This window comes from Canis aureus, chromosome 18 (genome assembly GCF_053574225.1).
Source record: "Canis aureus isolate CA01 chromosome 18, VMU_Caureus_v.1.0, whole genome shotgun sequence".
Classification (NCBI taxonomy): Eukaryota; Metazoa; Chordata; class Mammalia; order Carnivora; family Canidae; genus Canis; species Canis aureus.
In genome coordinates, this window is record NC_135628.1 from 17,795,773 (window position 1) to 17,809,761 (window position 13,989).

At 48.6% G+C, this 13,989-nt stretch overlaps 1 protein-coding gene across 8 annotated transcripts in view; it reads left to right on the forward strand.

The window, feature by feature from the left end:
- Positions 1-337: 337 nt before the first annotated feature.
- NOD1 (nucleotide binding oligomerization domain containing 1) overlaps positions 338-13,989 on the forward strand; it is a 64,158-nt gene continuing 50,506 nt past the window's right edge. For 5 of the 8 annotated variants that reach the window (XR_013356601.1, XR_013356602.1, XM_077856336.1 and 2 more), the window contains exon 1: positions 356-488. The gene's annotated coding sequence lies outside the window, so the exon portion shown is untranslated. Of the gene's footprint in view, positions 489-13,989 lie in introns of all 8 variants that reach the window. The other 3 variants (XM_077856337.1, XM_077856339.1, XM_077856338.1) reach the window with 2 other exon arrangements.

Below are 13,989 nucleotides of genomic sequence, written 5' to 3' on the forward strand. Positions count from 1 at the left end.
GTCAACGCGCTTGTGGGGGGGGGGGGGGGTGGTCTCCGCGCTCCGAGGTCTCCGCGCTTGGGGGGGGTCTCCGCGCTCCCGGGGGGGTCTCCACGCTTGGGGGGGTCTCCGCGCTCCCGGGGGGGTCTCCACGCTCCGGGGGTCTCCGCGCTTGGGGGGGGTTCTCCGCGCTCCCGGTCTTTGCGCTTGGGGGGGGTGTCTCCGCGCTCCGAGGTCTCCGCGCTTGGGGGGGTGTCTGCGCTCCGAGGTCTCCGCGCCCCCGGGGGGGTCTCCACGCTCTGGGGGTCTCCGCGCTTGGGGGCGGGTCTCCGCGCTCCCGGGTCTCTGCGCTTGGCTGGGGGGGGGGGGGGTTTGTCTCCGCGCTCCGAGGTCTCCGCGCTTGGGGGGCGGTCTCCGCGCTCCCTGGGTCTCCGCGCTCCGGGGGTCTCCGCGCTCCGGGCCTCGCTCTGGGTCCCAGCTGCTTCGAGGTCTGCACGGGACGAACCCAAGTAAGTTTCAGCGACGCGCGGTGGTTCGCACCGGGAAGAGGTTTCCCAGGGGCCTGGGCGCCGCGAGCGAGGAGCGCAGAGAGGAGGGGGCGGGTTTGTGGGCGCAGCGCGAAGCTCCCCGGGCAGAGCTCCGGGTGGAACCGGGAGGACAAATGCAGAAAAAGTTCAGACGGATGAACTTCAGTGTCTGCGGGATCATCGATCCTTGGGGAATCGGGGAATTTTCTAAATCCTCCCGGCAGCTTAGAAGGCCCCGGTCTTACATCAGAGTCCGGGGGAGGGTGGGGGGGACCCAGGCCTCAATTGCGTTTAAATTCCCCAGGTGATGCCCAGGGTTGGGAAGGGAAGGCGGGCGGGCGGGCGGGCCGAGCGCTGCGCGGCCCCGGGGCGGCAGGCCCCGAGGGGAATGGGACTTGCGGGTTCAGAACCTCACCTATTCGTACGGCCTTTGGCACCGCTGTGAAAACTCTGGCTGCCTTATGACCCCCGCTTGGTTCTGCCTTCTGGAAAATGGCTCCATTGTTGCATTTGAAATAAGTTGGGGGAAATCAGTAAACTCGAGGCCTTGACACTTGTGGGTGATCTGCTTTAAGGGTGAGGCCGGCTGTGCTTGCCACAGGGTTGGGTTTGTCCCCCTTGCTAAAAGCCCCCATCCGGCTTAGGCCCTATCCAGCCAAGGGTACCTCGACTGCGAATATCTGAGAGGGGCAGATTTCACAGGAGGGACCCCTCTTCACCCTGGGGGAGACGCTGGGGGCAAGTAGCTACGAACCTAGAAGCAGGGACATTGCACAAGACACAGACTTCTACCACATGTGCAGGGCAGATAAAGAAAAAAAAAAAAAAAAAGCTGGATTTGAAACAAACAACAGCCAAGAGGTAGAAGAAAGGACTCTCAAAGGTTTTAAGAAGAGTACATTTAATTTTTGTGGGGAAAGAAGTTCAGAGGTTTGGAGTCCCATCAAACCTGGACCCAGGGATCCCTGGGTGGCGCAGCGGTTTGGCGCCTGCCTTTGGCCCAGGGCGCGATCCTGGAGACCCGGGATCAAATCCCACGTCGGGCTCCCGGTGCATGGAGCTTGCTTCTCCCTCTGCCTGTGTCTCTGCCTCTCTCTCTCTGTGTGTGACTATCATAAATAAATAAAAAAAATTAAAAAAAAAAAAACCTGGACCCAAATTCAGATTCTCTCACTTCTGTGATATGTGACCATAGATAAGTCACCTGAAGACTGGGACTAGAAATGCTAACTGTCCTGGGCTTAATATAGTTAAATGAGATAACGTGTGCCTGGCAGGGCAGGTGGCACATGGCAGGTGCACTGTGAGTGGTGGTTATTTGTGTCTGACAATTTTCTTAGTACAGACATGATGTGGGGGTGGATGGGGGTTGTCCAAAATTGTCTCCCTCAATACTCCGTAACCCAGCTCTTCTCCTGCCCCTTGAGCCTCTGGGTGCTTTGAGGTCTAGACATTCCGGCCTCCAGTTCCTCCCACCTCCTGCCCCCAGGGCTAGTTGATGGCTCTGGAATATGGCTCACTCTGAATGATGGGAATGCATTTTTTAAATTTTTTTAAAAGGATTTTTAATTTATTCATTTGAGACAGAGAAAGAGAGAACGCACAAGCAGGGGAGAGAGGCAGAGGGAAAAAGGAGAAGCAGACTCCCAGCTGAGCCGGGAGCCAGACACAGGGCTCTATCCCAGGACCCCTAGATCATGACCTGAGCTGAAGGCAGATGTGTAACTATCTGAGCCACGCAAGTGCCCTGGGGAATGAATTTCTTGATAAAAGAAAGCAGTCCTTAATCTTGAGACATCTCCACCCCACTGCCACATATATAAAAAATGGGCTTCCAAGAAAACTGGGCTGTTTATAGGGTCTCAGGATTGATGTGGGCACACACATGTGGCTCTCCTGTTGGCAGCGTCCCCACACAACACCTGGGCTGCTCCTGTTTTGCCTCTGACTCTTGGCCTAGGGACAATGAACCGTTCTTCAATGACCAAGAACAGTCAGGAATTTGAGGAAGGGGGATTCAGATCCTACAATTGTCATGCCAACATCCCAGATGAACCTGTCACCCAGAAACCTGTTGTGTTTGTCAGTGACGATCTGGATCACTTACAGTAACAGCAACACTGTTTAGATATTAGTAACATAAACAGTGATGTCATGTAAAAAAGAAGATCAGTGTTTTATGGTATATGTGCAATCACTGATTTTTACTTACACGAGGATATCAAATTCTTCTTCTTTTTTTTTTTTTTTCAAATTCTTCTTTTTATCTGAAGAGAAGAGTTCAATATTTCTTCAAAACCTGAGACCTAAACCTAGGGTTTGAGGTTTAAGTTACTGGTTTATTTTACCATTCTCTTTTTGGGGAGGATTTTAGGCAAGATGAAATTAGAGAAGCTAAAATTTGTACTTGTGCTGAATTTTTGTCATGCAGAAGCTGTAGATATTTTGCATGTTTCTGGAAGTCCTGTTTTCTTTTATTGTCCGGGCAAAGTCAGTTGTGTGCCACACAAAGGGCCTCCTTTCATCCATCCACAAGTCTGAACTTGTTCGGAGGAAAAGCCTTTGGTGCATCAAATGCTCATTGAGGGCAAGCATTTTTTCCAAACTTGCCTTTTATATAAGAAGTGAGTAGTCACTGCCATTCAATTGATTTATGGTTTTTTTTTAAAGATTTATTTACTCATGAGAGACTCAGAGAGAGGCAGAGACATAGGCAAAGGGGGAAGCAGGCTCCCCGCAGGGAGCCTGATATGGGACTTGATCCCGGGACTCCAGGATCACACCCTGAGCCAAAGGCAGATGCTCGGGGCACCTGGGTGGCTCAGTGGTGCCACTTAGGACTTTGGCTGAGTAGTCCTTTTCCTCTAAATTATAGAAAACTATAGGGATCCCTGGGTGGCGCAGCGGTTTGACGCCTGCCTTTGGCCCAGGGCGCGATCCTGGAGACCCGGAATCGAATCCCACGTCGGGCTCCCGGTGCATGGAGCCTGCTTCTCCCTCTGCCTGTGTCTCTGCCTCTCTCTCTCTCTCTCTCTCTCTCTCTCTGTGTGTGACTATCATAAATAAATAAAAATAAAAAAAAAAGAAAACTATAGTTTAAAGGACTGATAAATAGGTCCTAAATTATCATAAGGGCCCAGGGAATTGCAAAGTGAGCACCAGATTAAGCACCAGGTTTTAGTAGGTATTTTATTTTATTTTGTTTTGTTTTTTATTTATTTTTTTGTAGGCTCCATGCCCATTGTGGAGCCCAGCATGGGGCTTGAACTCACAACTCCAAGATCAAAGCCTCAGCTGATATCAAGAGTCAGGCCCTTAACCGACTAAGCCACCCAAACATCCCTAGTAGGTTGATATTTTAATAAAACATGAAAACTCACCACATTCTGTTTGTTTCAGGATGTTGGTAGTTGCCCTCTTTCCGTGTCTTCATCACCAGGCAGGGAAGAGGCAGTAAATAGTTGTGAGGATTTGTAGGTATTTTCAGAGCCACATGCAACCGGGTAGGACAGTCGTGCATTGCTAGGGAAAATCCTTCCATGGCAAGAGCTGTGAGCAGATGATGATTTACTTGAAAAAATATTTGTGCTGTTCTAATTTTGAAAAAATCAAAGTCTCATGACTAAGAACTTTCTGTGTGCATCCCCCAGTTGCTACCTATGACCCCAAACTAAACCTTCTAGAAGGAACTTGGTGGAAAGGTAGGCTTTTCTTTGGGGATACCCTTACTTCATATAGTTCATGACAGTGGGCTCTTTCTTTGGGATGGAGGCACTCAGGGACCCACCCCATTTATCAAGGGAGTGTTTTACTTTTAATATGAATTCAGGCATGTGAACGGTTTTGAGTTGAGGTAGGAGATCAGTAACAAATACAGACAGGCAGGACGAAAATGGAGGAGACTATAGTTTTGGGGTCAGAACTGAGCTCAGGCCCCTGCTTGGTTCCTTAACTGTGTGACCTCAGCCAAGATACTTAACCTCTCGGACCCTGCGTCCTCCTTTGTCAAATACTTAAAAGCATTCTTCTTTACAGAGCGGTTTTGAGTATTTGGTGAGGTAATTGATGGAAAGTGCTTAGCACACCCCCTGGCTTTCAGGAAATGGTAATTGCTCCGATGCTGCTGCTGAAGATTGCTTGGGTTGGAGTGCTGGTCTCGCCCTCTCCCAGCTGTGTGGCTTTGGATAAGGTGTCTGACACTCATGAGCCTCAGTGTTTGTATCTGTAAAATGGGGATAACTCTACCTACCTATGTGGAAGGATTGATTTGAGGCCTGATGAGATGATGATGCATCTGATCGGTGGACCCTAAATAAAAGCAAACAGGTACATCGATTTACTTTGCACAGCCCTGAGCCAATAGCCCTCTGCGCTAGTTATCATTTCCCCCATTTTACAGATGAGATGACTAAGGCTTAGTGAGATGAAATAACTAGCTCGAAGGCAACAGAGAGTCAATGCTGCACCCAGGATTTGCAGCAGACCCCACTGAACCAGAGCTCCAGGAGCACCCCTCCCTCTGCTCACCTCCTCCTTGTTTCCACACCCGCCTTCTGTAATTGGCCGGCAGATGTGATTATGCTCTTGGAAGGGCTCTGTTTCTGGACGCAGGGCCCCAGCTTCCAAACAACTGTCTGGTTATGAAGTGAAAGTAAGACTCCTCCCCCACCCCAGATTTGCAGCTTTTAGATCTCGACTGTGGCTTCCACTGGCTGAACTAGTGGGTGGTGATGGGTGTGGTGGGGTTGGGGGAGCCCTGATACTCACATTGATGACTGTTACCAGAATGGGTTATGATGTTTATTTTGAGAAAAACGTCATCTCGGTGCACTGAGATTGCGAGCCTGGGTGTAATAAAACCTACCTTCCCCCGGACAGGTGTGTATGATACCTGGGGAGACAGAAACCAGGCCTGGAAGTTCCAGATGTGGTTCAGGCAAGAGGACACAAGAACATTCCCCTCCCACCCCAAAGTTCCAGGCCTGTTCCAAGTAGCTTGCCTTTTTTTTTTTTTTTTTAATTTCCTACTCATCTTCTCTCTTCTGGACACCTCAGCAGCTTTTGCCTCTTTGGAGGATCTGGCAATCTCCCGAGAGGCCTGAGCCAGTGAAACTTGGGCCCAGATAAGCAAATTCTCCACTGAGTGAACTGTGGATGCTCTCGCCTTTCAGATAATGAGGTGGCAATTGTTTTTCTGGCTTTCCCCTGGGTGTGAAGCGCTCTGCTGGCTCCCCAGCCTGGTGTTGAGGGCTGTTAGGAAGCTATTTGTAGCTCCCCGTTCCTCCTGGCTCACTGGGGCTTCGGTTCTTCAGCGTATTTATTCAACAAGTATTATCAGAAGACCTGGCTAGTGCCAGCCTATTAAAATATTTGGGATCTGGGAATAAATGAAACAGTCTCAGCACCTGGCCAGATGGAGTTTGCAGGCTACCGGAGGAGGAAGGGATGTACCGCACAAGTACATAGTTCTGTGCTAAGTGTTGCAAGGGAAAACGGTAGGATGTCATGAGATCAATCGAGTACCAGAGCTGTACTAGGATTAGGGAAGACTGGGGTATGCCTTTCCAAGAATGAGCCTTTTCAGCTAGGACTTGGGACGAAAAAGACCCAGAGCCTGCCAGACACAGGGAACAGCAGGTTGAAGGCTCAGAGGCGGGAATGAGCTGGCTGTGTGGGGGAACGTGCAGAGAGAGCTGAAGAATGAACCAAACTCAGGCCAAGCAGAGCCTCCTGGGCTGGAAAAGATTTGCAATTTTATTCTAAAAGGCAATGGCGGGGTGGGGGGGGGCGGTGCTTGGGTGGCTCATTCGGTTAAGTGTCTGCCTTCGGCTTGGGTCATGATCCCTGGGTCCTGAGATCGAGCCCTGTGTCAGGCTCCATGATCAGTGGGGAGTCTGCTTCTCCTCTGCCCCTCATTCTGATCATTCTCTCTCAAATAAGTAAATAAAACAACAACAAAAAGGTATTGGGAGGCCTTGAGGAGATCCTCCCTCCCCCACCTGTTAGTAATCTACAAAAAAAAAAAAGTAATTAACAGTTCCTATTTGTTAAGCTTTATTTTTTTTTTAAATTTTTATTTATTTATGATAGTCACACACACAGAGAGAGAGAGAGGCAGAGACACAGGCAGAGGGAGAAGCAAGCTCCATGCACCGAGAGCCCGACATGGGATTCGATCCCGGGTCTCCAGGATCGCGCCCTGGGTCGAAGGCAGGCGCCAAACCGCTGCGCCACCCAGGGATCCCTTTGTTAAGCTTTATAAACCTTATTGTGTGAGACAATTCTGAAGGCAGAAATTATCGTCAATTTCTAGATGAACCAACTGAAGCTCAGAATAAAGTAAAAGCTGGCAGGACCAGGAATCCGAGCACCGGCTCTGTGGTTCTGTGGGGCAGATGTGTAAATGCGTGTGGGCCTCCTAGGCACGAGCATCCTTCAGCAGGAGCCTCAGTGGATGGATGTGGGTGGATTCCAGTACCTTCCTGGCTCCTTGGAAACAGGAACAAAAGGCCCCGAAGCGCAGAGGCAGGTTGGAAGTGTGGGTGTCAGAGCATCAGGGTCTGCAGATATAGCTGCTGGGAATCCCGTCCCCCCGCCCCTGCCACCCCGGCCAAGGGAAGGGGCATCGGACAGTTCTTCATGCTAGTCTGCTCTCCCTGTGGCTCTTCCCCAAAAGCCCTGAAAGATGTGCTTTCTCCACACTGTTCATCACCTGGGGAGTGCATACACTTAAAAGACACAGGGTTTTGGGAAAAAAAAGTCTTTTTTAGAGCTTTCAGGTCACAGAAAAAGCCTCCTAATCATATAAGAGGCTGAGACCTCACGACGGCATGCCGGCTTGCTTTGGGGGCAGGGGCTGGAGGACCGGATCCGTACTGCCCCCTTTCTCCGTACTCCTGTGATGAGGTCACAGAATGAGAGGCCATGCAGGTCAGGTGTATTTGGGCCGGTGGGTGGGCCTGTTCCCTCAGGTAGGACGCACTGGGTGAGAACTCTGGAGGGTTCAGGCCCAGAGTGTTGCTGCCTCTTGGGGTACTTTGCATCCTCTTAACCCCTCAGCACCCTTCAGGGCCACCCTAGTACATCCCAGATACCCCGTGGCCAAGCTCCGGGGTAGATTTGTGTCTCAGGCGGTTCTGACTTGTGGCTGCATCAAGTGGGGTGAATAAAAGTCTCCAGCTAAGTGTTTTGGCAAGCAATCAGCAGTGTTTATTTACTCAAGGCCAAGTTTCAACTTCAGCCTCTTGAGGTGACTAATATATTCTGTTCCTATGGAGTGCCTTTCCTTTGAGAAGCCCCAGACACTTTCTCTGCTGGTTCTAAATGTCATCTCCAGATGTCGTGGGGCTTCTGGATCTGACGCTTCTGGAGCACTTTCTTCCCTGAGTACATAAATCCACTTACCAAGTTCCAGATCTGGGTCTCCTATTCAGGCCTCTGTTGTCTTCTGTTTTGAGATATTTCTATTCGCTGGCCCCTCAGAGATGAATAGCAAGCAGGGTGTTTTTGGAACTTTGTTTTTCAAAGCCTGGATAACACCAGAAAAATGTCTGGCAACAATTAATTGCACATCAGTCTCATAAGGCCTCCTGGCAGGCATTGTCACAAAGCATAAGTGATTTTGTGCCGAGAGCGTATATAGACAGTGCCCTGGAAGGCATGAGTTCTGGTTGAACTTTTTAAGACAGCAGCTAATACAAATGCCTTTGAGCAGTAGAAAGTACCGGTGCCTGCAAATCTGACTGTACCCACTAATAAACTTATTAGCAAGTGAGTGTGTGAACTCTGGGATTAACGTTCAATGCACGTTAATGAAGCACCTGCTATAAAAGTGCATGTGCCAGATTCATTCATTCAGCAGTTTTTTAGCTGCATCCTCTATCTAGAGATACGGTGACTAACCCGAGAGACCCCATGCCCCGCAGTCAAATGCTGGGCCTCCAGGATGGACCAGACTGAAGTCCTAGCCCAGTCTCCCTTCTTGACCAGGATAAGTCAAGACCAGTGCTGTTCTAAACACTGTGTGTATATTCATTCAGTGAACCCTCAGCAGCCTTAGGAGCTAGGTTCTGTTCTTATCTGCATTTTAACACCAAAGCGCAGGGGGAGGCATGATGTCATTTGTCCTAATCGCACAGTTAGTGATTGGAATCAGGTAAGCTGGTTTCAGAGTGTCGGCCGTTCATTGCCACTGTCAATGTGAAGGGAGAAGTCAGGAAAGAAAAAGCTGAAGTTCCCCATCCTCTGTGAGAAATGGGAATAAAGTACTGAGGGAGTTCCCGGTGGGGAGAGAGGGGTGGAGCCCAGGAACAGGGTGAGGGGGTCCCACATCCCCCATTCCAACAGGCTCAGCCCCTGCTGGGTGGGGAGATGTGGTCCTGCCACACAAGCAGGTATTTTAAATACGAAAGAAGCATTTGCCTGGGTGCTGGGAGACCTGGGTTCTGGTTCTGTTTGATCCACTTGGCCCAGGGCCTCAGTTTCCTCACCTCTAAAATGAGGGCATTGAACGACATTCTGTTCCACTCTGGAAGTCCATGGTTCCAGCAGAGAAGGGAAGGGCTGGCTCTGCATGCATTCTACGCAGAGTTTCTTTTCTTTTTTAAAAGTTTTTATTTATTATTCACAGAACACACAGAGGCAGAGACACAGGCAGAGGGAGAAGCAGGCTCCATGCAGGGAGCCCAGTGTGGGACTTGATCCCAGGACCCCAAGACCATGACCTGAGCCAAAGGCAGACGCTTGACCACTGAGCCACCCAGGTGCCCTCTACCCAGGGTTTCTGGACCAGAAGGCCTGACTCTGAAGGATGTGGAGGCAGACATTTGACTTCCCAGAAGGCCCCGGCAGTGTGACGGGACGTCTGCATTCCATCAGTGTCCACCCATCCTGAGTGATGACATCAGCTGGGGCTGCATTCCTTCCTTTGTAGGGAGGGTGGCAGTGTCTGTGTCTGGAGTCCTGTGGCGCTTTCACAAGAAGGGAAGATAGCAAAGAGATAGATGGAAGGGGGAGGGGAGAGGCGGGAGGGAGGAAGGCGAGGGAGATTATGGGAGACTTCTGTATCTGCTTTGAAATGCTGAGGGATTAAGGGCTTTCAGATACTTTAAATGAGTGTTAATGGAGCTCAAAAGCTTCCAATAATAATTGTAGCCTCATCCATCTGCTAAATTTTCTCTAGGGGGAACTGGTAGTTTCCTGGTGTGACAGAGGCATACTGGAGTGAGCTTGTTTTCCAGGATATGAATTTGAAAACAAAATAAGGCAAGTGAATAAAAATGATAACAACAGGGATGCCTGGGCATATAAGAAGAAACATTGAGGTTTCTCTTTGAGGGGCACCTGGGTGGTTCAGTGGTTGAGCATCTGCCTTGGGCTCAGGGCGTGATCCTGGGGTCCTGGGATCAAGTCCCACATCGGGCTCCCTGCAGGGAGCCTGCTTCTCCCTCTGCCTGTGTCTCGGCCTCTTTCTGTGTCTCTCATGAATAAATAAATAAAATCTTAAAAAAAAAAAAAAAAAGAACAACAGGAAACCCATGAAAGAGAGAGAGAGATCAATCTGTGTAGACCCATTAAAGAACGGCGGCTTGTGTTTATGTAATGTCAGAAGCCTGGGAGCATAATTGAGCTAGTGTTTTTTTGTGGATTGTACAGCAGGGAAAGTGGGAGCCAACTTGAGTTGACCCACTGGGTGTATTCTCTGCACAGCTCTGCCCATACTGTGTAGCAAATTGCTGGGCATTCGCTTTCTGTGAGATTGCTGTTGGGATGGGTTAGTCCACCCACTTGCTGCTGGGCGCCGTGAATACCCATTTGGTTCAAGTCAACAAACACAGTATAATTACCTTCATCATTTTAGAACTGGTCTGAGGAGGCTGTGGATCCTATTCACCAAAATGAATCTTATTCAAGAGAAGAGAAATTTCCTTGAGGAGAATGCAGATATGACCCTCGATGCTCATGGGTGTGTGGGTTCAAGTTTTGCTGGGGTTTAGCATCAGGTTGACCGGGTCTATTCCAAATGGTGTTTTACAACCCAGGTAATATCTCTGAAGTAGGCGGGGAATGATGGCTTTATTGAACTTGTCTGAACTTTGAATTCAACAAGTAAATACTTAATTATCTATTATCTGATATCAATGATCAATTTCTGTTGTCCAGGTCTGTGGGAGTGAGAGTGTTTTAGAAATCCATGTTGTACATGGCAGCTTGTGGCTTTGCCAGAGATGGTGTTTGCTCAGTAGACCTTCATGATAGGATGTGCTTTGCACAGAAAGGGGAAAGAATCTAAAATGGTTTTGTTGGTAATGATATCTTTTGGGTGGAGAGGAGATATATTGAGTGGGAAGATGCGAGGCCCCTTTGGCATCATCCATCAAAATGAAAGCATCACTTGGGGTCAAAGTATTCCACAGAAGGCAGTTGAGTTGAGATTGTTTTATTTTTTTAAATTTTTACTTTTTTAAAAAAATGTTTTATTTATTTATTCATGAGAGACACAGGGAGAGAGGCAGAGACATAGGCAGAGGGAGAAGCAGGCTCCATGCAGGGAGCCCGACGTGGGACTTGATCCCGGGTCTCTAGGATCAGGCCATGAGCTGAAGGGTCATGTAGGGTCAATTTTATGGTATTGGAAAAACTAAACGGAAATGGAAACGAAGTATTTGGTGATCATGGAGCATTTCTTCAATAGGATATTGCTTGAGGTCCTAAGATTGAAAAAAAAAATTTACTTGAAAGTCAGTTTTGTTGATTCTTTTGCTGTGGGACTTTTTTGTGTGAGGATTGATATTTTCACTTTAGATTCCTTCTTTCAAACCAGACTTCGTGGCAATGCCACGAGTGGACAGCCTCCTATTAAACTGAAGACAGAATAAAACTGTTCCCACTCACAACCCTGTCCGCTTGACTGTGATATTTCATCAAACAAGGAGGATCTCATTTATTTATTGGTGCACAGAAAGAGTCGTAACATCCCAACTGAGTTCCTTTGGTTTCAATGAACCGTCATTTCGTTTAATGGGGACTGAGCCTTTTTTTCTAGGGGGATGTACTCTTTGAGTGAAAGTCAAAGTTCCTTAGGACCAAGTGATTGCTGAGAATGTTTCACGGACTTGTCTCGAAACAGCCTAAGATGCCTTGATGATTAAAAAGGCTCTAAAGTGGGACACCTGGGTGGTGTAGTTGGTTAAGCATCTGACTCTTGGTTTTGGCTCAAGTCCTCATCTCGGGGTGGTGGGAATGAGCACTGAATCAGGCTCCACACTCAGCACAGAGTCAGCTTGGGTTTCTCTCTCTCCTCCCTCTGCCCCCCTACACACATTCTCTCTCTCTCTCTCTTTCTCTCTTTCTCTCTCTCAAATAAATAAATCTTAAAAACAATGTAAAAGGCTCTAAAGTAACTTTAAATTATACAAGTTTATAATCTTTTTCTGAAATGTTAAAACATTACAAATGAAAGTACTACACGATCCTGGTGCCCCCCCTTCCCTGCCCAGAAGTGATCTCTATTCTCACAGAATGTGTCTTCTTCCAGATATTTTCTTTGCATTTATGTTTATAGATGTACGCTTGGAGAAAATATATAGTATTTTGTGTACTCCTAGTCCAGGCGATATAGGGTATAACATTTATGTAACCTGCCCGTATTTCTTCCAGCAACTTGCATTTTTCAAGTGACGCTATGTCTAGAAGATCTTTCTGTGTCAGTACAGATAGCTCTGTCATGTTTTTTTTCTTTAGATTTCTTATTTATTCATGAAAAACACAGAGAGGGGGAGAGAGAGAGAGAGAGGCAGAGACACAGGCAGAGGGAGAAGCAGGCCCCATGCAGGGAGCCCGACCTGGGACTCGATCCCCGGTCTCCAGGGTCAGGCCCTGGGCCGAAGGCGGTGCTAAACTGCTGAGCCACCTGGGCTGCCCTGTCACATTCTTTTTCATCACTGAGATGGTTCATACCAGACCATCCTGACTGGCAGTAGTGGTGACAGTGGCCTGGACTAAGGTGCAGTTCTGGCGTGGGGCAGGTAGCTGGGTGAAGGACAGGATGTGGGACCACAGCAAGTAGTCACCTCAGTCCAAATCAAGAGTATGCTTGACCTTCTTGTGTGCCTTTCTTCCTTTTTGATACCTTAGTCTTATTTTTTAATAGAGGACTGTAAGTCAGAGGTAGGCAGAGAATGGTGTTTTATTTTAACTCTTGATCAGTAGGGTCAATTTTATGGTATTGGAAAAAAAATTGTAGTGGCTTATCTTTAACTAAGGGTGGTCCTTTAATACCATGGGGTTGTGTCCGAAAGGAACTGCTGTCTTGTGAAGGAAGGGTGAGGGCTGTGGTGTGCATCCTGCTCCCCCTCCAGCCAGCTGTCTGGCCTACGACATCTCACTTCACCCCTCTGGGCCTCAGTTTCCCAACACATGAATGCTTTTCTTGTCCAAAAGCATGGTATCTGTCCTTCTGGCCTAGGTTACAGATAATCCCAAAATCTCAACAGCTCAAACAACAGAGGTGTGTGTCTTGCTCATACCCTGCCCATCACGGTCTGGCAGGAGGCAGTCCTCGCTGCCGTGATTTGTGGGCCTGGGCAGATGGAACAGCCACCTTCTTGCAGGAGCTGGTCCAAGTGCCAGAGGAAGTTGCACGCTGATTTCCGTTGCACTGAGGCAGAAAGCTTCCTACTCGGAGTAATTCCCTCCACTTCTGTTCACATTTCATGAGTGAAAGCAAGTGACCCAGGTGGGTATGGAAGTGTAACCCTTCCTGGTATCTAGGAAGAGAGTCCAAACCATTAGTTTGTTTCTTAAAGATTTTATTTTTAAGTAACCTCTACACCCAACATGGGGCTTAAACTCACAACCCCGAGATCAAGAGCCAAATGCTCTGCCCACTGAGCAGCCAGGTGCCCCACGAGTCCAAAACTATTTAACGGGCCACCTACTTCTCTCACTGTGTTGTTTTTCAAGGAAGCAGGAGGAAAGTCTGTGAAACTGTCCTATGGTCAATTAAGTCATATCCCATATGCCGATCCTCTCTAGGTATAAAACCATTGACCTTTTTTTTCCCTCCAGCCTCCAAGTTTCCAGAGAGCAGCAACTTGTTGGAGAACTCACATTTCGAGAAATGAACAGAACTTGGCAGCAGGGGGACAGGGGAGGGCGGTGGCAGGTGGCGAAGGGGTCAGGGTAGGTGCAGAGGCGCACAGCCCTGGTCAGATTCCATAGCACCTGGATGCTGGCAAAGCTGGCTTTGGTTTTGCGTGTTTGTTTGGTTTCCAGATTCCAAGTGGACACTTGCCACAGTAGAAATGCTTGTCGAGTGGCCTGGCTCCACAGAGCTCCCTGTTGAAAACACTCTGGGTTGTAATGCTAAGTCAGCATCTGTCCCACTGTTAAAGAACGTTTGAAGGACTAGGCCTCAGATCTGTTAGGAATCTTATCTGGCATTGCAACACCAATTTGTGGAAAGCTGTGTCATTTTTTCTGA